Source organism: Cygnus atratus, chromosome 5 (assembly GCF_013377495.2).
Source record: "Cygnus atratus isolate AKBS03 ecotype Queensland, Australia chromosome 5, CAtr_DNAZoo_HiC_assembly, whole genome shotgun sequence".
NCBI classification, from domain to species: Eukaryota; Metazoa; Chordata; class Aves; order Anseriformes; family Anatidae; genus Cygnus; species Cygnus atratus.
Genome location: NC_066366.1, coordinates 26,895,553 through 26,919,009, shown reverse-complemented (window position 1 = coordinate 26,919,009; position 23,457 = coordinate 26,895,553). Strand labels below are relative to the sequence as shown.

Here is a 23,457-nt window from a genome sequence, read left to right as displayed (position 1 = left end):
GGGACTCACAAGGACAAAAAACAAGTGTTTTCTGGGTTGTAAAAACAAATCTGATTAAACTCTAGTGAGCTCCAATCATGCAGGAAAAACTGCAAAAATCCACTACTTGTGGAGGTGGGAAGCCAGAAACTTTAAGTTAGAATTTTCTCTAGTGCAAATTGATCTTATTTTATTAGTATATCTTTAGGTTAAAGTACAGGATTGGGTAGATCTTCACAGTAGAACAACCCACTATTACTCAGTGGCTGAGATACAATAAATACAAATAAAATTATACATTAATTTATAAAGATAGTTTACTTATAATAAAATTATAAATGAAATGTTAGAAATGGTTTTAATGCAGAATGTGTCTGTTCTCCTTTTTGTTTAAAAAATAAATGGAAAACTTCTCATAATCTGTTCACTATCCTTCTGTTATTTTAAAATATATCCTGATAGCTAAAAAATGGAAAAGGTTTGTTTTTGTCATTTTTCCATAATAATAGATTTTTTTTTTTAAAGATTGACTTGTTATTACTAGTGGCCTGCCTAAAAATTCCCAAACCTGCCTGTAGCAAATCAACCAGAGATATATCCTGGATGCAAAGACAAAGAAAGTCCTGGCTTCAGTTTCTTACTACTCAAATCTGAAGGTACTAGTGAGAGTTCAAACAGTGTGGACACACTGCTGGTGGAATGCTTCACTCACCACCCAGAGGGGTGAGACTAACCCTTATCTTGAAGATGCAACAGATAATGCAAATGATGCACCATAATCTTCAGAGTAGCTTAGAGATAAGCAAAAAAAAAAAATTGCAATCAAGAATTAGTTTTACAGATTTACCTTCTTTTCTACTCCATAGCTTACTTGTGATCTCTTGTTTTTGGGGTCATTTGTGGTCAGTGTTTTTCTTCCCTATTTTGGCATTCAGGTCTTAAGATTTGTTTGATTTTGACAGTCAAATTTTACATGACTTAATTACAGAAGCTTCAGTAAACAAAACTTATACCTTATTAACTGGTTCTCCTTGATCTCCTACTCTTGTAATAGTGTTTTAAAACAAATAACCATAATACTGTCATTATACATAAAAAGGACAGAACTCTGTAGTGATGGTGGCAGTATTAAGTTAAATCTGCAACAGCTGTTCTGTCTCTCTGTGAAGTTACAGGATAAACTAAACTAACCTTCACCCTGAGATTCTTCCACTTATGAAATTCAACCAGCAGCAGCAGAGGTACTGAGGACAGAGAATTGGAGCAATATTACCGTATAATTATTCCTTAATAAGTATTAGGTACATTTGGGGTAAAACAGTATGTTTTGATACTTGAATTTTCTTTACTTTTCCTTCCTTTCATCTGATAAAGATCAAATAATGAGAGGGATTGTTTGGTTGCATTGGTTATTTCTTCCCTCACTTTCAGGGAAAAAGTCAAAGCTGAGGTTTTTTTTTCTTATTTTTTTTTTCTGTCTGTAGTCAGAGAGACTGTCCTTCTCTAATCTGCTTAACGGAGCTGCAGTACCTTTGCAGAAGTAATCATTGGGCACTGTATTCACAATTTACTCTCTGCATGTGGGAGGCTGCAGTAGTTCACCTTTCTCAGAATACCCAAAACATTACAAAATTTTACCTAGCCTTTGGTTTTGATTGCTATATCGGATAAAATAACAAGCAGAAGTCACAGGAGAAAGGAAAAAAAAATCAGATAACAGAACACTGATTTAACAAGGATGTGAAAGCCAAAGAGCTGAATCGTGAAAGGCTCTTTGACCTATTAGTTTGAGCACTGCCAGTACCCTACACTAAGATCTAAATAAAGCCTGTCTGATAGTTAGACATGGCAGTCTGGAAAGGAAAACAGCAAATTAGGAGACTTGAGGAGAACAGGTAAGAATCCTGCCTGAACAAACAAACAAGAAAGGAAGAGAATTTTCAAGTACCTGGGTGTTGATTTGAGAGACTTATAGTGTGACGAACCAAGGATACTTTTTTCATGTTCTGTTTTCTAGTTCACTACTAGAATCTGTCATACCTTGCTTCTCACCTGTAAACTTCTTTCCACAGGTTCAGATTTCCAGTTTTTTAATTACTGCAGGAAAAATTCCACCAAGGTTGCACAGGTTTAAAGTCCATAACTTCTCAGGACCATTCGTCCCTGCTACGTTGAATAGCTTAGATGGTACACTGTAGCAAAGTGCTGTGGGGGTTGCTTTGCTTTATGAAGTAGATAAGTTGCACAGTAGATGAATATTTAGCATGAGTTGACAGTTTCTACGCTGCATTAAAACAGCATCCTTTTGGAAGATATTATTAGAATGTCCTTTTTAATATTTACCAAAGCAGAATACTATGAAATAACATGAAGAAAGAGTGAATGTTTTATAAGCTGTGTGTCTTTGTTACAGACTGTAATCTCTTGATTTTATTTTTGAGGGTTTTTCTCATTTGTTCCCTTCTGGAATCATTTGATTGTCATGATAGATGTATCCCAAGCTTCCTTGCTTCGTTATTTCCATTGTAACATAGTCAAGAGTGAGTCTCCAGGGACTCTGGGACAGCTTTTTAAAAATATTGTTAAGACATCAGCTCTTTTTTTTTTTTTTTTTTTTTTTAATCCTTTCTCTTGGCCTAATTCCATGGCAATATTTGCTCTGCAGTACACTCTGAAGTGTTAGCCTTTGTAGGTGTGAATTTTGGTGCAGTCTCAAGCCCTGGAATGAATTAATGTAATATGCATAGTGACGTTCCTTTCATCAGAGTGGGCAGTAGCCTGGAAAAACTGGATGAGTTAGAGGGAAGGCATGTATGGTAGTGTGCTGTACGTCATAGGAAGTTTCTACATATAAGGCCACAGTTCCGGTGGAAGCAGAGTATCTGTAGAAAAACACTGCAAATAAGTAACCCAATGTTGAATCTTTGAGCATTCCCAGAATACATCTGTATGTTGTCCAGCAAACAATTGGCCTACACATTTCCCTGAAATATGGAGATTCTTTTTCTGTGCAGTCATGCCTTGGCTGATAGGAGGCTTCCTGCAAAATCTGTAAATCATCAGTACTGAGATAACAAAAAGAAAACCTAAAAGGATTATTTAAGTTAGCTACGCAGAAATATGCCTTCTCCCAAACAGGACATCTCCCTAGAGCATTAATACGCTTCTATACAATATTACAGCTGTTGTACTGGATCAGAAATAGTGACCGAGGAACTGGCAGGAATAAAAAGTGACTGGTAATGGCTTGACTGCTTGTCGTTTGGAAGTAGCAGCTGTGTTTCCTTTTCCTTCAGTAATATGTTGTTTTCCGAATAAACTCATTAAACTCCATCTTACTGCTGTCTGATTGTTTTACGGATTCCCTTGCCCCCAAGGGCAGTGCCAACAAACTGACCGGTGCCTAGCTCCAACTCAGTTCTCAGCTTTCAGCAATTGCTGTTCTTCATGCCAGGCTCAGAAGACAGGGATGACCAAACAGTTGTTGCGTTCCCCTCTTACCCTGGGGGCAAAACCTGTCTGCTCAGAGATGGTAAAGGCAATGAGATGTCTCAGGGGAAACCTGTGCTGTTGCTTTCTATGTTGTCACTAGAGAAAACTTCAGCCTGCAGTGCTGGTAGTCTAGATCCTTTCATTAGCATTCAATTAAGAGATTACTCATATAAAACAAGAAGAAAATATTAGTTGTGAAGTCCTTTGGACCTAAATGTTTTAGTTGAAGCCAAGTGGATGGACTAGCAGTGGAAATACTGTGGTAAATTCTGTGCCACCACATTTGTCACCCCAAATGTCACAGGAATAAGTGTGTTGACAGATGAGCTGCAGAAAATCTTGCTTGGTGGTTTGAGAAATTATTGCCCTAGTGCTCCCATTGCCTGCTGGAGGTTGCTGTTTCCGTAACGGGGTCAGTGGGAGAGAATGATATATTTCTGCAGCTTGGAGGAGACAGCCAGACTTTGCAACGTGAAGGCTGAAGTGTGCTCGTGTTCTGTCCCACCACTGGCTATGAAAAGACTACTGAAATGAGGCTGAAGCTTGATCTGCCTGTGCTCATCTGTTTAGGTAGTGTTGTGTCTGGATCAAATGGAATGACATGGCAACAGGAATCCCTTTGGTTTGCTTAGATCTTCTTGCTCTCCTCTTACCTCAACTGGTATATCTGCATGAGTGCTAAAGCAGTGAAATGCCTGGTATAGCCACAAACTCCCAGTAGGTTTCATATTAGAGAAATTTTCACCGAATGCTGTCTTTGGGTGTAGGCAAAGTAAGCAGATGCCAAGGGTATGAGCCTGCTAGGAGCAGTATCTGTCACTTGGGTTATAACAACCCCATGCAATGGTATGGGCTTGGGGGATAGTGGCTGGAAGGCTGCCCAGCAGGAAAAGGACCTGGGGTGCTGGTCAGCAGGCAGCTGAACAGGAGCCAGCAGTGTGCCCAGGTGGTCAGGAAGGCCAATGGCATCCTGGCCTGCATCAGAAATAGTGTGGCCAGCAGGACTGGGGAAGTGATTTTCCTCTGGTATGTGCACTGGTGAGACTGCACCTTGAATATTGCTTTTAGTTTTGGGTCCATCACTACAAGAAAGATATTAAGTTGCTCGAGTGCATGCAGAGAAGAGCAATGAAGCTGGTGAAAGGACCAGAAAACAAGAGTTATGAGGACTGACTGAGGAAAGTGGGGCTACTTAGTCTGGAGAAGAGGAGGCTGAGGGGAGACCTCATCTCTCTCTACACCTACCTGAAAGGAAGCTGCAGCAAGGTGGATGTCAGTCTCTTAGGTGACAAGTGATAGGATGCAAGGAAACAGCCTCAAGTTGTGCCAGGGGAGGTTTAGATTGGATATTGAGAAGAATTTCTTCATGGAGAGGGTGGTCAAGCATTGGAATGAGCTGCCCAGGGCAGTGGTATTGTCACCATCCCTGGACGTATTAGAGATGTGGATGTGGTGCTTAGGAACAAGGTTTAGCAGCAGTTAGGTGGATAGCTGGACTTGGTGATCTTGAAGGTCTTTTCCAACCTAGATGATTCTATGTCTTAAGACTGAGAAACCATTACAGTGATTACTTGGATGTTGGTCATTCTGCATTATGGTCTGATTCAGCAAAGCACCTGTGATTCAAATGGTTCTTCAGTTAGTGCCCAGTCCTGTTTGAATCACTTTGGTTAGCAGTATTAACAAGTTCATTTGTATTCATTTAATATTGTTTAGGTATGATAAGTCAAAAACAGCCTTAATTGCTTTTCTGACAATGAGACGAAAATTTAACTTTGTATGTTAGTAATACCACTGGTTAAATAGTATAATTCTTCTCTGGGTAGCACAGCCACATCATTTAATGGTTTGATTGGATATTTTATAATGCAACTTGGATTGGAAACAGTCCTCTTGAAACAGAAATCTTACTGAACTTGCTAAAGTATAATTCAATTGGTAGAATTGAATAAGGCTTCAAAGAACTTAAGTGTACACATGTGGAACAGCTCAAGATGTTGCATGGTCTTAACAAGTAAAACTTTCAACTTACTATTATTACTTATTAACTTATTACTTAACTTATTATTACTTATATTACTACATTATTTCAAAATTTCTCTTTCCATATCAACCTATATTTGAACAAAACATGTTGCTTGATTTACGATTAGGACGTGAAGAGCTACATTTCTACTGAAAATTAGAGTCTTCAAAGTATATTCCTCTTGTTCTCCAGTATCTAATTCTTACAACTTCTGTATTTTGGGAAAGTAATATGATGAATAAAATCTACCAATTTGCCCACCAGGTATCTTTGTCTGCATGCAGTTTTGCTTATGTGGAGCTGTTCCATGGAAAGATTCATGGCAGTTTATTAAAATATTGCTTAATAGTACCATGATGTTGTGATGATTCAGGTCTTTCTGTTTGCAGTTAGTAGGATATTCTTTTTAAGTGATAGGTATGATAGCATGACTTACTGAATTCCTGGGTGTGCATTATTATAGCTATGATTTAAAAAAATAAGAAATCCTTTACCTAAGGCTAAAATAATGTTGTGTAGACAGCGTGACCTCAGAAAACCTTTGTTCTAAAAAAGTAGACAAGGCAGTGCAGTATCATCCTCCCCCCTCCCCCCCCCGATTCTGCTTATTTTGACTGATTACTGTTAGTCATTAATGAACAACAAGAACTTTCCCAATGCATAGTTTAAGCTGTTGAATATGTTGACTCAGCTGTATTGAATGCATCATGCTGTGACTTATCCATGTTATATATAAATGTATATTTGGGATTCCTTATGCATGAATAATCATTGATGAACTCCTTGTAACTGAATGGTGTGGCTGTGGAAAGAAAAGTTCCCATTCATTGTCTTTAGGACCTGCACTTCACCTGTGAATGACCACATTAAAAAAACATGGTTGTAAATAACAAATTTATTTTTGAAGGCTTTGCTTCTTTTTATTCATCAGAGTCCATTTCACGCTAATGTTTCAGAGCTATACCTTTCCTTATATTGCCTCCTTGCTCCAGAACTGCCTAGTGTGAAGTCAAATAATTAGTAAGGGCTACAGAGAGAGTTTTCATGCTAGCAATGTACACAAGACTCCAGGACCATCACCTTCCCATGTGAGAAAAGCCTTTAAGAGACTCTTTGAAGGCACAGTTCCTAGCTTGTGTGGCAATATGCCTATTAGAAATGGCTGAATTGGTTAGTAGCCATCTATGTCTATATGCCTGCTACTCCAACTAAAGAGGTTCATGCTGTAACAGACCCTGTGTTCAGTTCCCTTCTCTGAACTACCTCACTTGCTGATTTACAGCATGCAGCTTGGTGGCTGGTGACTTCTTCCTCCACTAACTGTGCCAACATCATTTCAGATGGTTGCAATGATGTCTGAAGTGGCTTGTGTCTTTGAATGGCTATTCTTGCCTCTGGGTTGGAACATGTTCAGTCTTACTGTATTGATTGATTTTCTGCCTGTATGATTTACTGAAAGAACTTCTCAAGGTATAGAAAATGCCTAAATTCTTACAAGAACCTCAGTGTATTGGAAAATCTGTTTTTATCACATAGGAAAAAAACAGCCCCTGCTTAGGAAGGCTAGAGTGAGGGGAGGTTGGTTAAAATCACTGAATATTCTGTGACCTGTAGTAAACTGAGGCTGTGATTAATTGCCCAAGTTCTCTCGAATATCCAACTCATCCTTTTTCCTTGCCTAACCAAAGCATAAAACTTCTATTTCCCAGAAGTGAAGTGTTTCTTTAATCCAATTATGTGAACAACATTGATTCCATTGGCTTGTTTAAAAAAATAAATAAATTCCAGGAGCAACTAATTAAGGAAGGTCATCAGAGGAGTGGTGCCTTAGCACACGCTCTGGAGAAGTTTCAGTCCTTCCCTCTTTGTGGTTTGGGGTGGCTGGAGGAATCTGGCATGCACATGGTGTGGCACTCAGCCGCGTCTGTCCGACAGAGGTAGTGGGGAGGCCAAGAGAGCCTAGAAGGAATGACAAAGCAGGATGAGTGGACCAAATGTCTGAAAGATGGCTTGCACGTGCTCTCACCATAGGAGAATGTTAGATGCTATCTCATGTCCTGTTACAAATTATTTGTTGCTCTTATGGGAAAGCTTTACAGTACAGGAGAATTCTGGAACTTTGATCTTATTTCTCCTTCACTCCTTTCTTTTTCTGTGAGTTTTGTTCCTGTGTGTTAAGAGCTTTGAGTAAAAGTGAATGCTGTTCTTGTGTCCAGTCTTTTCAAAAGAGTAACGAAAGTCCTATTTGCTTTGGCATCAACACACCTGGCCTGCCTTTATTTGAAGTGTTTCACATTTTGCAGTGTAAGGGAGAAATCTTCGTTTTGCCAGGATTGTTATTAAAACCACGTTTATTTGCGGGATATATGTTGCATACTCTAGGTGGCCTTTTTCAGTTGTTGAAATTGTTGGTCTGGGTAGGCAACTGCTTTTGTCCATTTTTTGTATAAGTCCATGAGTTTTGTGAAATTCCTGTTTGAAAAGCATAAAACAGGAAGAGAAGATTCAGATACCTGAGGAAAATGGGAAGGTACTTTCTGTGTTGTACTATGTTTTGTGTTTGGAGGGAACAACTATCTCTCCTTAAATTCACTCATAAGCTCCAGTAACTTGCTGTCAGCTAGCAGACAAGTCTGATTTAGTGCTTGTTTGCATTCGTGACAGTTGTGTAAAAACTAAAGAGGTGCAAATTTTTGCTTGAATGACAGTATAGGTATTCACCCTCTTACACTAGTGTTCCTTTGCTGTATGATCTTAATCATAAGAAAAAGAAAAAAATAGGCCTATTGCTGTTTCCCTTTAACCTCTTGGCAGTCTGATCTAAATGCAGACATAAGATTTTGATGTGACCAAGAGTGATTGATTCTCCAAATTCCATGGTAGCAAGTGTCCAATAGTTGTTTTTGGTTTCCAGACCATGAAGATGTGAACTTTTCTCCAAACTATCATCTGGCACGTGTCATATATATGCAATACTGAATGTGCTGGTGGTGCAGTACGATGACAGCCAGAAGTAGGTGTCTGTCATTTCTTCTGTGACTTAGTTATAAGATGGAAATTTTCATACACATGCAGGACCATCACAAGACACAGCTGAAGGCAATCATCACAACTGGCATGGTTTTTTTTCTACTGTTTTATAAACTTTTAATTTCTCAGATAACAAACAGCAAGCCTGCTCTCTTACTTGTAAGTCTCTGTTCTTATGTTGTCCCCAGATTGTTTCCCTTTTTGGATGAAAATGAAATCTCCTTGATTGTATTGGGAATAAGAGCCTTTTGATAAAACTATTAAATAGTCTGCCATACATCATTTTAAGTGTTATTTCCTTTAGTTATGTAATTGTTTCCTTGCTTTGAAAGGAATTAAACATCTCTGAATAGGTCTTTCAGATTTGGTCATCTTACTTTCCAATAAAAGCAAGCATTTTGCAAAAATCGTTAATATAGATGAATATAAACGTTGAGTAGTATCTTTGCAGAAGGCTTTTCCAGGCAAACAGGGTACCAGTGCCATCAAATGAAGATGATTCCAGTCTAGAAACATTGCCCAATTTAAATAGTTTAAGTGTTGTGCTTGTGACTAAGATGGACAGTTAGGGAGAAGTAAATTACCATAATTTCATTAGTGATGCTATGCGAGCTTAATCCATGGAAAGGTCTTCTCTAACTATCTCTGTCTGTACCATAACTCACTAACTGGGAAAGTAAGAACATTAATTAAAAGTCTTCATGTAGAAGAGACACAGGGAAACAGTTTCATGTAAGGTTATGTTACATCAGTTGTCAGAGCATTCATCAATGAGCCATGGCTTCTTTTATTCAGTACTTGCTTTGTACACTATGTATTGAGTTTCTGGAGTGCCTGAGAGCTACTAACAATGCTCCTCAACTGATTGATCTAAAAGGGACTTAAGCATTTCTGAGTAACAGCAGCAGCCTGTTCTGGTGGATCTCAGTATTTCAGTAGTCTTCTAACTTTCCTTAGTGATTCAGATCTAAGATCACTTTACAGCAATCCATATCTGGTGGATGGCTGCTGCTGTTCCTATTCTACAAATGGTACATGGCACTGATGTTAATTGATTCATTCTAGGCCATGCATTAAAAGCCCAGCTGTACTCACCTGTGATCGGAGCAGACCAGTTATGACAGTGTTTTCAGTATCAAATATTCTTTGCCTTTTGTAAGCTGGGTGTGATTTTTGGCAGACCCTACAGCAACTTTAGAACTGAAGACCATTGGCCAAATTTTCCAGAACTGTAAATCAGTACAGCCTGACTGATGCCTTAACTGGTGTTTTTCCTTCATTTAGACTGTTACTTTTCTTGCATATATTTCACAGCATGTTATACCCATGACAGTCAGCATGGAACAGCAAAGGTTAGTGTAATGGAGTTGATAGGCCCTCTGCCCTGTCTGTTCATTGCACAGTTAAGTTGTATTGCATGCATAGCATCTAGCAGTTTAATATGTTTTGTAGCATCTGGATGTTTGCTCTTTTTTGAGGAATTTCAGGCAAAAGAAGCCCTGAGAGTAGATCTGAAATAAAAGTAAAGAAAGAAGGGAAATTCAAAGTTTTTTTTTAGCTTTCTTTCCAGGAGCTGGTCAATTAATCTTCCTATCAAATTCAGACTTATTTTTAAACTTGTGGTTTCTTGTCTGCATCCCACTCCGCAGAAGGAATTTAATCTGCCCACGTCTCGCTTATATTTAGAGACATGGATCTTAACCAGCAACCCTTTTCTGTTTTTTTTTTTTTTTTTTTTTGATGGTGAGATTGGAGTCTGGACCTTGATCACAAGTCAGTTGTATGTCTTTCATATCAACCTCTCTAAAGAGGGTCAAACCAAAGCAGCTATGCATGAGGGACGATGTTAGGAAATGCACTGAAGGAAACCACAGTCCAGCATGGGAGTCAGGCAAGTGGGCTAGAAGGTCGTTTGTCCTTTCTCCTCTTGTGTCTTGAGGGGAGTTCTGAATCCCCAATCTAAAGTTGAAGCTTTGGCCGTTGTCTCTTTGTCCTGCTACTTTCTAATTACTTGTTGCTTGAGGGTAATTATCTTACTAATTAATGTATTTATTCAGAAGAGATCTGGGATGGAAGATTCCCATGTGAAGGGAAGCTTAAGAGAGAGAGAAGTCTCCTGTTCTGCTTCCCTAACTTATTTCACTTTTTCTACATTAGTATCCAAAAGCAGCTTCTGTCATAAGTCAAAGGGCAAATTCCCCTTGCCGCAAAACATTTTTGCAGCCTGTGTTCCAAACATGTGCTCAGCAGCATTTTGACAGACAAATTGCAGAGGAGTGAGAAAGCTGGGGGGTATAGCTTGGGAGAAACAGTAAATGCTGGGGGTGGTGGGGAATTTCCAGCATGGAGACTGTTTTGCCTTTAGTCATGGAAAGGAGTTTTACTCTTTTGGAGTATAAATAAGAGGCAGTATTTGAACCTAGACTGAGTAGTAATATAGGAGGTAACTGTTATATAGATTTAAAAAAAGATGTCAAAAGATAGTCCTCATAAAGCGATTACTCTGGATGGCTAGATAGTTTAAAAACGTAACAGTAATATATATTTGAATAACATAGTACCTAATATTTTTAGTTGTTTATATGAATAGAATCACCTTAGAATTTGGTTCTATGATATGGTAGATGTGTTGCATATGAATGTTCAAAGTTTAATTTTAATCATACACAGATTGAAAATGGGTAATACGGCCTGCCTGTCTTACAAAGATGTACAAGAAAATTCAGGTCAAAAAGGACCTAAAGAGGTTTCTATTCCAACCTTCTGCTCAAAGTAGGGTCAACTATGGGGTCAGTAACAAAGTTTCTCAAAGCTTCATCCATTTTTGTCTGCAGCCTTGGAGGCTTTGAAGACAGTGCAACCTCTCTGGATAACCAGCTTTTCCAGGTCCTTGTTTTTGTTGAATTATATTTCTTCTTCTTTCCCTATGCAGGGCATAAATTATTCCTTTTGCTTATTTAAAACTTTCTTTTTTTTTTTTTTTTGACTTAATGGCTATTTAGGTCATTCCTGCTTCATTGCTTGTTTTTGGCCAACAAATTGTCTCATGCATGCTGATATTCTTAAGTATGAGCTACTGCGCTCTCTCTTCCACTCTACGGTGAATGTATTGGGGGGAGGGCTGGGTGTGAGATCTATTGTCTGATACTTGGCTTACAGACCCTGATCTCTTCTAAGAATGTACATGACAATAAATTGCTATACTCACTTCTGGATTCTCCCATTGGCAGAAATGGTTTTAGGGCAGTTCAGAAAGACTTCGCTTGTCCTTTTACTCAGTCTGCAGGATGCACACAAGTCGTCTGTCCCTTGCCTCCCATTTTTCAACAGCCTGGGCATGGACTTACAGGTAGATATTGCAGATGTCTCACATTCTGAACTGGCCAGCAGTAACGTAAAAGCTTTTCATGGGAATTGAATAATGGCTCAACTTGATCAGCCTGTGAACAAGCCTTTCATAAGTCTCTTCATGTGGATCATAGATGTAATAGCATATAATAAAACCTAACTGTGATCTCAGACCATCTTTCTGATCCTGCTGGAAGTAGAAGGCAACAAGTCCACCCTGGCTCATCAAGTCACCTTATGCTCTATGAAGATTCCTCTAAAGCCTGGAGTCACCTTCATTAGGAACTCAAATAGTCAGCTCTAAAGATGTCATTACATCACATTTCCCCACACCCATCATCTTCACCTTTCATGGTGTCTACATCTGGGTCCAGCTCCTTTCTGTTTTTCTGCCTTTGCCATACTTCATTTTTCCAAGTCAACACTCTACACTGGAAAGAACTGTGAGGCTCTAATGACTGAAATATGGAGAAAATCTGGGCTAGGGAGAAAAAAAGTTAGCTGTGATATTTTTTTCTCTTGGTGCCCTTGTTTTCTCTGCAAGTGTCTCATTCTCAGAATGACAGTGGGTTCATGCCAGAGATCCAAAAGTTAGCAGTGCCATTTTTTGCTCTGTTTAGAGTTTTCATGATTTAGGCAGTGCTATGTGATATCATGTGGAGCTTACCAGAACTCCAGTGAATGCAGAGGATTAACTCCAGGGACACGTAGTGAGGAATTTCATTGCAACTCCTGTGACTGCCTTGCATAATGCTGGGTGAAACCTTGTTCCTGTGAATGGTCCTTCATCACACAAGAGCTTTGTCTAGCGAGTGAGCAGGCTTGGGAATCTCTTCTAATTTGTCTGTACTATCTGTTGTTGGGAGGCTTAAGTGTACTACAACAGTAAACTTTTTGCCTTTGCTGAAAAGACTTTAAACATACAGAAACCGGAAAAGATTGGGAGCAAAAGAGGTATACCTTATTCATATAAAGTATACATATGAAATTGTGCAAGCTCAGGTTTCATGAGAGACTTGGCCTGGAATAAGATAGCTTATAGTTATTATATATAAGCAAACAACTGAGCATTTTGCTGATGTTATGAACTTGCCTGACTTGATCTAATATGCTGTATTTTAGTTATTTTTCTGTAACTTAAAAGGACATGCATTTTTCAGTGAAGTTGTCATTCATAAACCTTGTGACTTTACGAGCCATTCCCTATTTTTGGCTAAGGGTTGTGTGGAGGGTGGATGACACATCAGAACTTGATCTACCCTGTACATTCTGTACTCGGAACAAAAACTGCAAAAACTTTCTCTGAGATCGGTTTAAGCTACTTCAAGCAGCTATCAACATGATCAAATAGTAATATGGATACACCCTTTTGAACCATCTAAGTGTTACAGATTGAACTAATGTATTTTAAACAAATACTGCACAATGAAGGTATGGAAAGGCTTTTGATTTGGGATCCCCAGACATGCACCTTACCTTTGTCCATGAATGCTGGCTTGAAGATTCTGGAAGTTTTCCTTACATTGCTCCATTTCTTCTTTGGAGTGGGAGAGAAGTTGACTTCAAACTGAGTAGCTGAGAACAACCTTTTGGATTTAGTTTGAAATTATTAAGCTTGACTCTTCAAGCACCACAGTCTACAATATGAAACAGCTGCATTTCAGCTGGCATTTTTGACCAACTTTACCAGCAAGAACATAGACTTCTTCCCCTTAAGGATGGCCTTTCTTTAGGATTGCACCAGCACTGAAAAGAACCTTGTTCAATAGGAGAGTAGGAGTGACTTGCTATAGTATGTACCCTATGGAGGCTTGGTTTGCTGCTGCCTGTAAAACACAGATTTGTGGAAAAAATGCTTTTCCTACTTTTAAACTGTGTTAATGTTTTGTTAGGAGGTTTAGTAGCATTTGTGTTTTAACTACATTTTGATGTTACAGCATAAATCAGACAATTGCAAGAAGAGCAATTCCTGGCTGTTCTCCAGCATAAAAGGACATTTCTGAGAAACTCTTGTTGCTGTCTTCTAGACTGTGTGGAGGGCATTCACCCTTGTTACCTGGGTAAAATACAGGAAATTTGGTTCGGATACTGCAAGGGAAAAAGGAGTGTCCAAGAAGCAAAGTGAAGTATCTCTTTGAGTCATAGAGTCATACCCCTGTAGTCTACATGCTGGAAAAGATTTGCAATTTACTTGCTGAATCAGGGGACCTTTGGTGCTATAGCAGCACTGGGTTCCTGTGACTTGTATGAAGGCCTCTGAGTCTTCAGTTCTCCTTTTGGAGAACCTATTACTGAGCATCTTGGCAAAGTGACTAAAACAGTATTAACAAAGTACTAAGAAAGATAATAGTAGTGAAAAAGGAGACCAAAGTTTAATTCACCCAGTCCTTGAGATTCCTGGCAAAATACACGCACTGAATTTATAAATTAGTTAGGACTTTCCTTTTTCATTTCTGATTTTAGCATGATCAGGTTGTGTTTAATCTGGATTTGACAAAATAAGTAAATCACAACTTCAGAACATGTAGTGCCACACTGTGAAAATGTCTTTACAGTTTTTTGAAAGAGTTAAACAAGAGGTTGAAAAGAACTGATCACAGACATCTGGCCCCTCCTTGAGATACATAATCCTAAGCATGTAATATTCATAATAAGAGAATAATTTAGGACTGTACCTGTATCAGTTGTGAATTTGGGTAAGGAAAAAGATATTCTACCAAGGTTGTATAAATTGCTACTAAGTACAAAGTACTATGAACAAATTGGCTTGTGAAAGTTAAGGAGCAGCTCAGATTTTCCTTTCCATCTTAGTCTAGTCTCTTGGTCTAAGGAGAACTAAATGTGTTTTTTTTTTTTTTTTTTTTTTTTTTTTTTTGCCTTACTCCAGTTTCCTCCTTTCCAGGAATGCCCTGTACTGAATTAAGTATTCAACAGGAAAGAAGTAAACTTTTGCAGAGAATTCAGACAAATTTGTATGGAAATTATTTCAGAAATCTAGAAAATAGAATGGACGTTAAACATCTAGAATTAACTAGATAAACTTCTGAATCCTTCCTTCAGTCTCTCACTTTCTGAAGTGATCACATTTTTATTTTTTAAACGCAGACCTTTTCCAGGCTTTTTTCTTTAAGAACTGGTTTAAAAAAAAAAAAAAGGCAAATGAATATGACCAATGGCTGAAACACTGTGAGAAAGGTGAAACACCGTGAGAAAAGTTTTTCTTTCATCACTGATGATGGCAATGCAATCCCAAACCAAATCTTTTTCAGTGTTCTACAAATTCTGGACCTGTTGAATTTTCTAGTTTTTGAGGTCTAGAAAATTCTGATAACTACCTGCTTGTTATCAGTGAAAACTCTTTTTGAAATACTTTACTCATGGTGATTTTTGTTCAATCCATGGTGACTGTTCAGCTCAACAAGGAGAGTATGAATAATGCAGGTTTGAACGTGTCTTTTTTTTTTTGAATTTGTGTGTAGTTGTTTCTGAATACATTCATTCTTTTCTGATAACCACTCTATAAACTTCTGAAAGCATCTGTTCTTTTGGATGCTGCTTACAGATGGTGATCTGTATATTTGTTGCTGTCTACCTTCTCCTTCAAGTCATGTTTTAATTATTCACATTACAACTTTACACTATTCTCCATTCACTTGCTTGAAATCACTCTCAGAAATGAGAACTATTTCTGACATTTGGTCTCTTGGCAAAAAATCTCTTCCCCGTTGCTTTTGAATGCAAATAATGGTTCACATGGCTGTCTTCATTTAAAGTTATCTTCAACTTCTCAAAACATATGAACATCTCTCATAATCATTCTATAGCATCAGTCACAGCTACACTTTTCTATAACTTGTCATTAGTTGTTTCTGTAGAGTTTGCTTAGGAAACTCAAGGCACTTTTTTATTCTGCCTCTCTAAAGGTAGGTCTTGCATAGTGTTTAAAAAACAACAAAACAAACAGAAAAAATGCACCACTAAGCAAAGTGATAGATTTAAGAACAAAACATTTTCATGTTACAAGATGAATCATCTGTGTGGGGCTAAATATACCCCCAAATTTGCTATGACAAAGGTTGAGCAAGCACTAATGGGCAATTTGAACCTCTGGTTCTTGTAGTCTCTCTGGAAATGTTCATCTACAATATGTATTGATGACTTTAAGAAAATTTGTGGGGAAGAAGTTGTGGCAGAAAACACCTTCCTTACATGTTTGTTTTCTAGGCTACAGTCTTGCAAACACAAATCTGCAGGGCTACTTATATCGTATAACTCATATTTTTCATCTCTATTTGTAGTCATGATAAGCAAAATTGGTGCCGTTGGTATTTCAGTTACTTAAGTGTCTTGGGAAGAACTTTAGGTCTCGTAGGAGACAGACCAAGCTTTGGTCTCAGAACTGATGTAAGTTAATATTCACCTGCAATGAATAATGCAGAAAGTAGCACTTAATTGTTTTTGAGTAAGAAATAGTTAAAAGTAGCAGTATAGTTCATATATATCTTACAATAAAAATACTGTTAAAATCTTCACTTCAAAAATTGACTTCAAAAAGTAAACTGTGCAAAGGTTTTGGGAAAAATCCAACAACAATGCAGTGTAAGATTTTTTTCCAAGTGATTGTAAGGGCCAGATATTTTTGAAAAATGTATGAAATATACCTGAGCTCATTGCTGACACTGTTTGTTTTACCTATGTCTTGTCAGGGTGATTTCAGGATCAATTGCAGAAGGGTATCTTGGTCTCCTAGTATAAATAAAATTTATCTGCTTATGCTAAGCCCTGATGTTTTCAGTAGAAAAACAATTACCTAGAGTGAATTTGGAGTATTTTCCCAATTCTTACTAACTCATGAGTCAAATGAGCAGAAAACTTTTAAACTGCTGAGCTAACTGCTAAGTCTATGCTTTCTTATGGAAACTTTTTAAAGAGAAAAATGGAAACTGAGTCAGTATGAAAGAAAATGAGGAATAAAAATATATTACTTAAGAAATGGCATAGACATTTTTCTTTGTGGCCTACAGAAAAAGGAAAGAATTACGCATCTATCTACCCCAAAGAGATGCCCACAGTTCTTTGGGTCTCATGCTTAAAAGCTTTGCAGGAATGTAAATGTAATGAGAGAAGCCCTAGCTCAGAAGCTTGTGTGGACCCAGCAAAAACTTCATTCAGTTACCGTATCGTTCAAGGCTTAGAAACCCCCATCTCAGAACTGCATTTTGTGTCATGGAAATAGATATGTTTGTTTTGCTGCTTTATGAGAAATGGTGAGAATATTACTACATTAAAAAAGAGGGAAGGGTTAAGTGTTACAGAACTGTTAAAAATATGTACCCTTTTTGAAATGTTACACTGAAAGTGATGCTTGCTTACCACTGTAAAACTTCCTGCACTCAGAATGTCATTAGATCTATAATGAGTAGGGTATTGGAAAACGGGAAGGAACTATAAACCAAATACAGATCACTGATGTTAAAAGGCTACAGCGTCAGACACAATTTTCCTGGAATCATGTTAAATACCACTCCGTTTTTTCCCTAAAAATCAAATATATCAGTGACTCAAGTGGACGTATCCAAGGGAGGATTAAATGCCTTTTGGTGTCATATGAGGATTTTTCAGGAATTACTTTTGTAAAGGAGCCAATGTGTTTATTTTTTATCTTACACATGGAAAGCATGACTTTCCTCTTAAGAGAACAAATTTTTTTTATTTCCTTTATGAATTATGGTTTTGGATCTGTCCAGATCACTTTGGTCTCCAGCATTGCTATATATAGGATTCCACATTGCATTTGAGAAAATAAGAGCTAAATATTTCCCTAGTTTAAAGATCCCTATTTAAGTAGAGGGGAGACCCAGTGGGCAGGACAATAGTTAACTGGGATCATTGGTTTACTATTAATATTTATTAAGAATATTTCATTGTCTGGCATGGGTTCCTTTAAAAATACGTGTCACAAGGCACACTGTGAAGTTAAGAATGTCCTTTGAACTTTCTACCCCACATTCTAAACTTGTGTGTAAATCATGGTTCAAGGATGATAAATTGTTTCCTGAAAGCACAAACTTAGGCATTTACCTATATTTTTTCCTTGTTTGCTGAAATTTTAGTTGTACCAGGATTATGTGCTAATGGTTAATGTATCCATAGGGCTTTTTTTTTTTTTTCCTCTTGTGAGTCTTGAAAGCTGGCAAAAGTGTCTGAAACATACATGCAAGAGAAGCATCAAAAGCAATTTTACAACTGGGTTTACCATTAAATGTTGACCTTTACAAAAGGCAGAAGTGATGCAGTTTTTTTGGACTTTTTTTTTCTTTGTATAACCCTAATGTTAAACCCAACCAGTGTTGTCTGAGGCTTCAGTTCTTGAGTTCGGGTGAAGGTACAGGTTAGGGTTCCTAGAATGTCTTACTCCACGACAGGGAGTATGACAAGGTGTGTAACAGGCAGCTGAAGTCAGAGGAGGGCTGGTCTTAATGTTCTCCTCTAAACAAACCCTAGCCCTGGGGCCTTGTAGAGTCTTAAGTTGTCTTCTAGAGATACCATAAATCCGTAAGAGTGCCTCTCTTGTTCTCATCCTTCCTTCCTGTCAGCAAGGGTGCAGTGTGAAATTGATGAGCAATTACAAGTTAGTGGTGTCCTTGGCAAAGATGTTGAAAAGGAGCAATGGAATTGGCTTGCGGCCGGCTAATGTCATTGATGTCTTTAGAAATACTACGGAATTCCGATGTGCTGAATCTTACAGGAGTTTTCGTCCCACGAGGACCAGAAATGCTGGTTCACTGTGCAGAATGGGGTTTGAGAAGCAACAAGGAGTGCTAACACTTTTTCACTTGTATTTTTGTGTGTTTGCAGTTCAGTTTTTATACTGGAGTAGCAGTTCCTGGTTTATTTGCAGCAACTGGTATTAAGCTGAAGGGAAAGCTTAACACCTCTTCTTGTTGTCCTTGTTTTTTTCTTATTCCAAAATACTAAGGTCTGAAGTCATCCTGTTGTGATGAAAAGCTGTATGCTTTTACAGCTTGTAGCATGTATGACTTTTCATTATCTGAGGACAAAGTTTGCATGTTCAGTCCATGTTTTTTTTTAATCACAGTTCTGCAGGCCTGAGAAATGAGTAGTGGCCAGGGACTGAGCCTGACAGATGCAGTTGCTGAGGCCTTCAGCTGTCTGTCCTGAGAGGAGGCAGCTTCTACATTTGTCAGCTGTTTGTTGCAACTGGTGGCAGGCACCTCTCTAGTGAGTGGTCTGCAGCAATCAGAGCTGGAGCTCTCACAAAAGCAGTGCTTCAAGCATAAGGGGATTGCAGAGAGTATTAAGTGTTCCTGGACGTGGCTGAGGGCTCAACCTTCCTGTGACTTGCAACTGCATTACACCCAAATCAGGCATGGCACCTGCCTGGGTCTTGAAACAGGATGCCCCAGATGGAATAGCTCCTGGTAGATCTAGCTTTAGAGGGATTTTACCAAAATACCTCACGTTAGTTGTAATGTTTTAATAACTTCTTTCTAAAATTATTGTAAATTGTAAAATCACACTTAAAACCCTTGTCCCCTGCCACTTAAACATAGGAGAGCATATCTTCTTCTTCTGGAAATGGTACAAAAGCATCAGTGTAGTTCAGGTAGATTTTTTTGGAGCCATTTCTTATAGGCAAGGGTGCTTTCCCAGTGTTCACAGGCAGAGAGAATTAAAAGTAAAGAGCCCTTGTTTCATTAATAAATGCTAAATGTTCTGACCTGACCTTTTGTTGTTATACAGAGCAATTTAATCTAAATTCAAATAAAAATGCCCCTAGAATATTTCAGGAACCAACCGGCGAAAATTAATATAGAAAAAGTGCAGACAGACAGAAATTAGTTAGCATCTAATACTATCACTGAAATAGTGTTGAGAAACTCTGCACTTTCTGTAATTTTATCCCCACTTGCATAGTAGACTATACTATGAGAAATATAGCTCTTGCATGCTAAGCCACTGTGATCAAACAAAAAAAACTGCATGGCAAAAAAGGCCTTGACTGATGTTGTATGAATAAGTCTGAAGCTCTGATTCAAACACAAGTGCCTATAGAAATGGTACTCAGATTTGGAGGCTTTCATATGCCATCTATACAGTTGCAGGATAAGCAGCCATAGGCAGGGGAGTTCCATTGTGCATTAATGCATCCAGTACACGACTGGGCCTGTATTTCTGGCTGTAGTTCATGGCAAAAAGGATTGCTAAGATGAGCAGCTTTTCCTCTTTGTCTTTTGCAGGTGACAAATTGAATGGGCCGAGGATATCACGGGTTTGCTGGGTGATCAGGAGATGCCCTAGAGAAGCCGAAAGTAGCCTAGGTCTACCAAAATTTTCTCCCTACTCCAAAACTCTCGTTGGGTATTTGTTAGCATAGTGGAGATCTGCCCCAGAATCCTTTACTGGCCGCTATTGAGATTGACTTGTTTAGAAGGTTTTTCTAATTCCTGTATCAAGCAGATGGGCTAAAAGTAATGAAGTAATTAATATCTGAGGAACTCAATGTATATTTTTATATGCAATTCAGAGTGGTGCAAAAGTTCTCTCCAAGGCAGCCTCAGCAGTCTGTATTTTTGGAAATTTGTTTTGTCCATTAGAATCTAACAAGAAGCAATGTAACAGCATCCGTGCTACTGATAAATGTAATTTAACTTTTGGAAGGGGTAATTTAAAACATTCAAGCTGTGGAAACTGAAAATCATACTGCAAAGAGTTCTATTTTTTTGTCATCACTTATGCTAGTAGTATTTAAATTTAAGCATCAACTTTTTCTTATTCAAGACTTGTGCAAGGTCATTTTTCATTGAAAACATAGGTGTTGTATGGAATTTTTGGGGCTAAGTTGGGTGGTAGTGAGAAGGAAAAAAAAAGATTTGGGAGCCACGAAACCAGTTGATGGTTTGGAGTGTTTGATTTCAGGTATTGGGCTTACCAGCTGTAAAAATGGTTGAGCTGAGCTATAATACTCTTCATAGTTTATTTTCCTCACTCTGTGAAAGCGTTGAAAGCAAAATATACATCCAAATGATCACTCAGATCCTGCAAAAGGAATTAGACTTTTTCCTGTAAATAAGCATCTCCTGATGTGGCTGTTACAGGTGACTTCTCCCCCCACACCCCCAAAAGGTTATATCAAAGACCCCTTTATAGAGGAGACCACATGTAATACAGTGAAACATTCCTGCTCTCCAGCCCTCCTGCTTTACAGTCTCTGTAAACAAACATTAGCTTAGATCAGAGAGTGTGGACACAAGATAACCCCTTCTGCAAACAGTGTGCGACTTCTAAAGCTAACACAGCAAATATGTTGTCTCTTTCTCGCTGGCCCCTTTGCCCAGGAGAAGGGAGTCTCCTCATAACTCAGCAGTCAAAGGACTCTTTGATGTGTTTGAATCTCCGTGCTGAGATCGCTGCACAGTGACATGGGAACATTTAGAAGCTCTAGGTTCGTGAGGTTGAAGTAGTGGGTCAGGCCGAGACATGATTTGCTAAGTTTGCCAAGACCATGTCTGATCTTGGAGTGCCTGTGGGACACCCAAAATAGTGCATCTGATGTACTGACTTGCACACAGCACTGGAAGGGTGAGTGTCTTTGATTGCATAAGGGGGTACTTCACGGATTCCTGTTCCTGTGACTCAGAGCAGATACTTTCCAAATGTCTGGAGCCTATTCTTTTAGAAGAAAAAAATTCAAAGCATTTTCTTTTATAAATCCAAAGGAACATTTCACAATAAAAAGTACTTCTTTTAAACCAACTCACAATGGTATTTTTAATGTGGCCCTGAGCTCCTGATTAAGAGCCTAATCCAACCCTTACTAAAGTAAGGGGAGTCTTTGAGTGTCTTGAACAGAAATAGATGTAGCTCAGAAATGCAAAATTCTTGAGTGGGGTGTACTTTTAAAAGAACCCCTGTGCTTTATTTATGTATACATATTTGCAGTTTTCTTCGTGGCAGTTTTTTTTGCTTACCTTTTTGTTCAAGAATCCGTTGGGCATTGGATCTTATCTCCTTACTGCTTTCATTCTTAATTAGGATTTAAAATTTTGAGGGGATTACGAAAATCCTAGTCCCGAAGTATGAATCTAAGGTTTGATACCTTTGTCCAGGTATAAGTTACTTATATAAGTCAGGAATGTCCTGATTTTTTTTCTCCCTGTAGTGGTAGCACTGCAGAATACAGATGAAATTATGGGGAGAAATGGAGATTTAACCTAATTAAAAATCACCTATTTGTTCAAGTAGACAACTAGGTGACAGTTAGTCTTGGGTAAGGCTTTTTAAAATCTCATGTGAAAAAAGTGTGGTATGGTGTAGCACAGGAGGATCTTTAAGTTGATGTTAGTGGCATCATCCAAGTTCTTTACCTCTGAGTTACTTGAGTCAGTCAAGGCTGTCATGGTTCTGTGCTTCCTCATGCCCCATGTTCATCAGAGTTTGGGAACTACAGAGTTGAGAGCCTCCACCGTCTGATGTTGATGACTTTAAACAACAAAATGAGTGAACTATTTCTTTTACGTTGAGTGCAAGTATCCTGATTTCTGTGACATTATTATGCTGAAGATTTTCCTTCATATAACCACCTAGTCTTACTATCAGATGGTGCCTGATATTCCATCCCAGGTATTCTAGCTTTATTTTCCTTAAACAGTGAGGTTTTAATAAAAACAGCAATTGGTTTTCTGCTTTAAAGGCTTTCATAAGAACAGTCCATAAATTTGCAGAGTTGAAAACAGCATGTTTCACCCTACAGAACTTTATGTGAACCTTTTTGGACATTCTTACACCTGTGTTACTACAGTTTTTGCAGTACATTACGTTGGAATATATCTTCATGATAATACAATTATTAGTTTGTCCCTGTCCAGTTTAGGCTGAGTGCAGGTGTGTTGGAATTCCTGAAGAAGTAGGTACACATTTTTCAAGCTGCCACTCAAATAGCAGCATTGAAAATGTCAGAGCTTTTATGCTATCAAAGCAGTGAGTCCTGTGAAAATGAAACCATGCTCAGTTGGTGGTATTAACTGTATTTATTTCTCAGAGATTTCTCAGAGCCACCAATCTTCTTAACCCCCAAATCATATCAAATCTGAGATTAAATCAATACAATCAACCCACAGAAATGCTTTCAAACATGCCGGTCTGCAGCATTCTAGTAGTTCTGCAAGCTACTGAAACAAGCCATGCAGCTTTGATTTCTGATTTAGAAAGTTGCAGGGACCTTTTTCCACTTGGCAGCTCTTCTTGGTGAACTGAGCTCATTTGTTTCAGCTCTGTGTAGTAGGTAAGAAAATGTCCTATTTAAACATCTTGGGAATTAATTGATACATAAATTGTTTTTATCGTTGTTTCCTTTATCTCACTTCTGCCACAAAGACAAATGTATGAACACAAGGCCAATTTAAGGGTACATCCCCAACAGGTAATGTTATTTCAACAGAAGCTTTCAGTTAAAGGCAATATTGTCTAGACAAAGTCAGTTTGCCTTTAAATAACAGTTCTAAAAATATAGAAAGCATTACGGGGTCTGATGAAACTAGCAAAAGTAATTGAGATAAGGA

The 23,457-nt window shown here is 38.3% G+C and overlaps 2 long non-coding RNA genes across 7 annotated transcripts in view; one reads left to right on the top strand and one right to left on the bottom strand.

The window, feature by feature from the left end:
- Window positions 1-6,377: 6,377 nt before the first annotated feature.
- LOC118244553 (uncharacterized) lies at window positions 6,378-13,486 on the bottom strand. Its single transcript, XR_004777574.2, has 2 exons — window positions 13,352-13,486; window positions 6,378-7,456 (listed from the first exon to the last, which is right to left on the bottom strand). It is a non-coding gene; the product is annotated as an uncharacterized LOC118244553 (long non-coding RNA).
- Window positions 10,326-23,457, top strand: part of LOC126913330 (uncharacterized) — a 275,232-nt gene continuing 262,100 nt past the window's right edge. For 2 of the 6 annotated variants that reach the window (XR_007708398.1, XR_007708375.1), the window contains exon 1: window positions 11,883-12,829. This is a non-coding gene — a long non-coding RNA (uncharacterized LOC126913330). Of the gene's footprint in view, window positions 10,435-11,361; window positions 11,414-11,882; window positions 12,830-13,540; window positions 13,668-23,457 lie in introns of those variants that run through there. The other 4 variants (XR_007708388.1, XR_007708404.1, XR_007708390.1 and 1 more) reach the window with 4 other exon arrangements.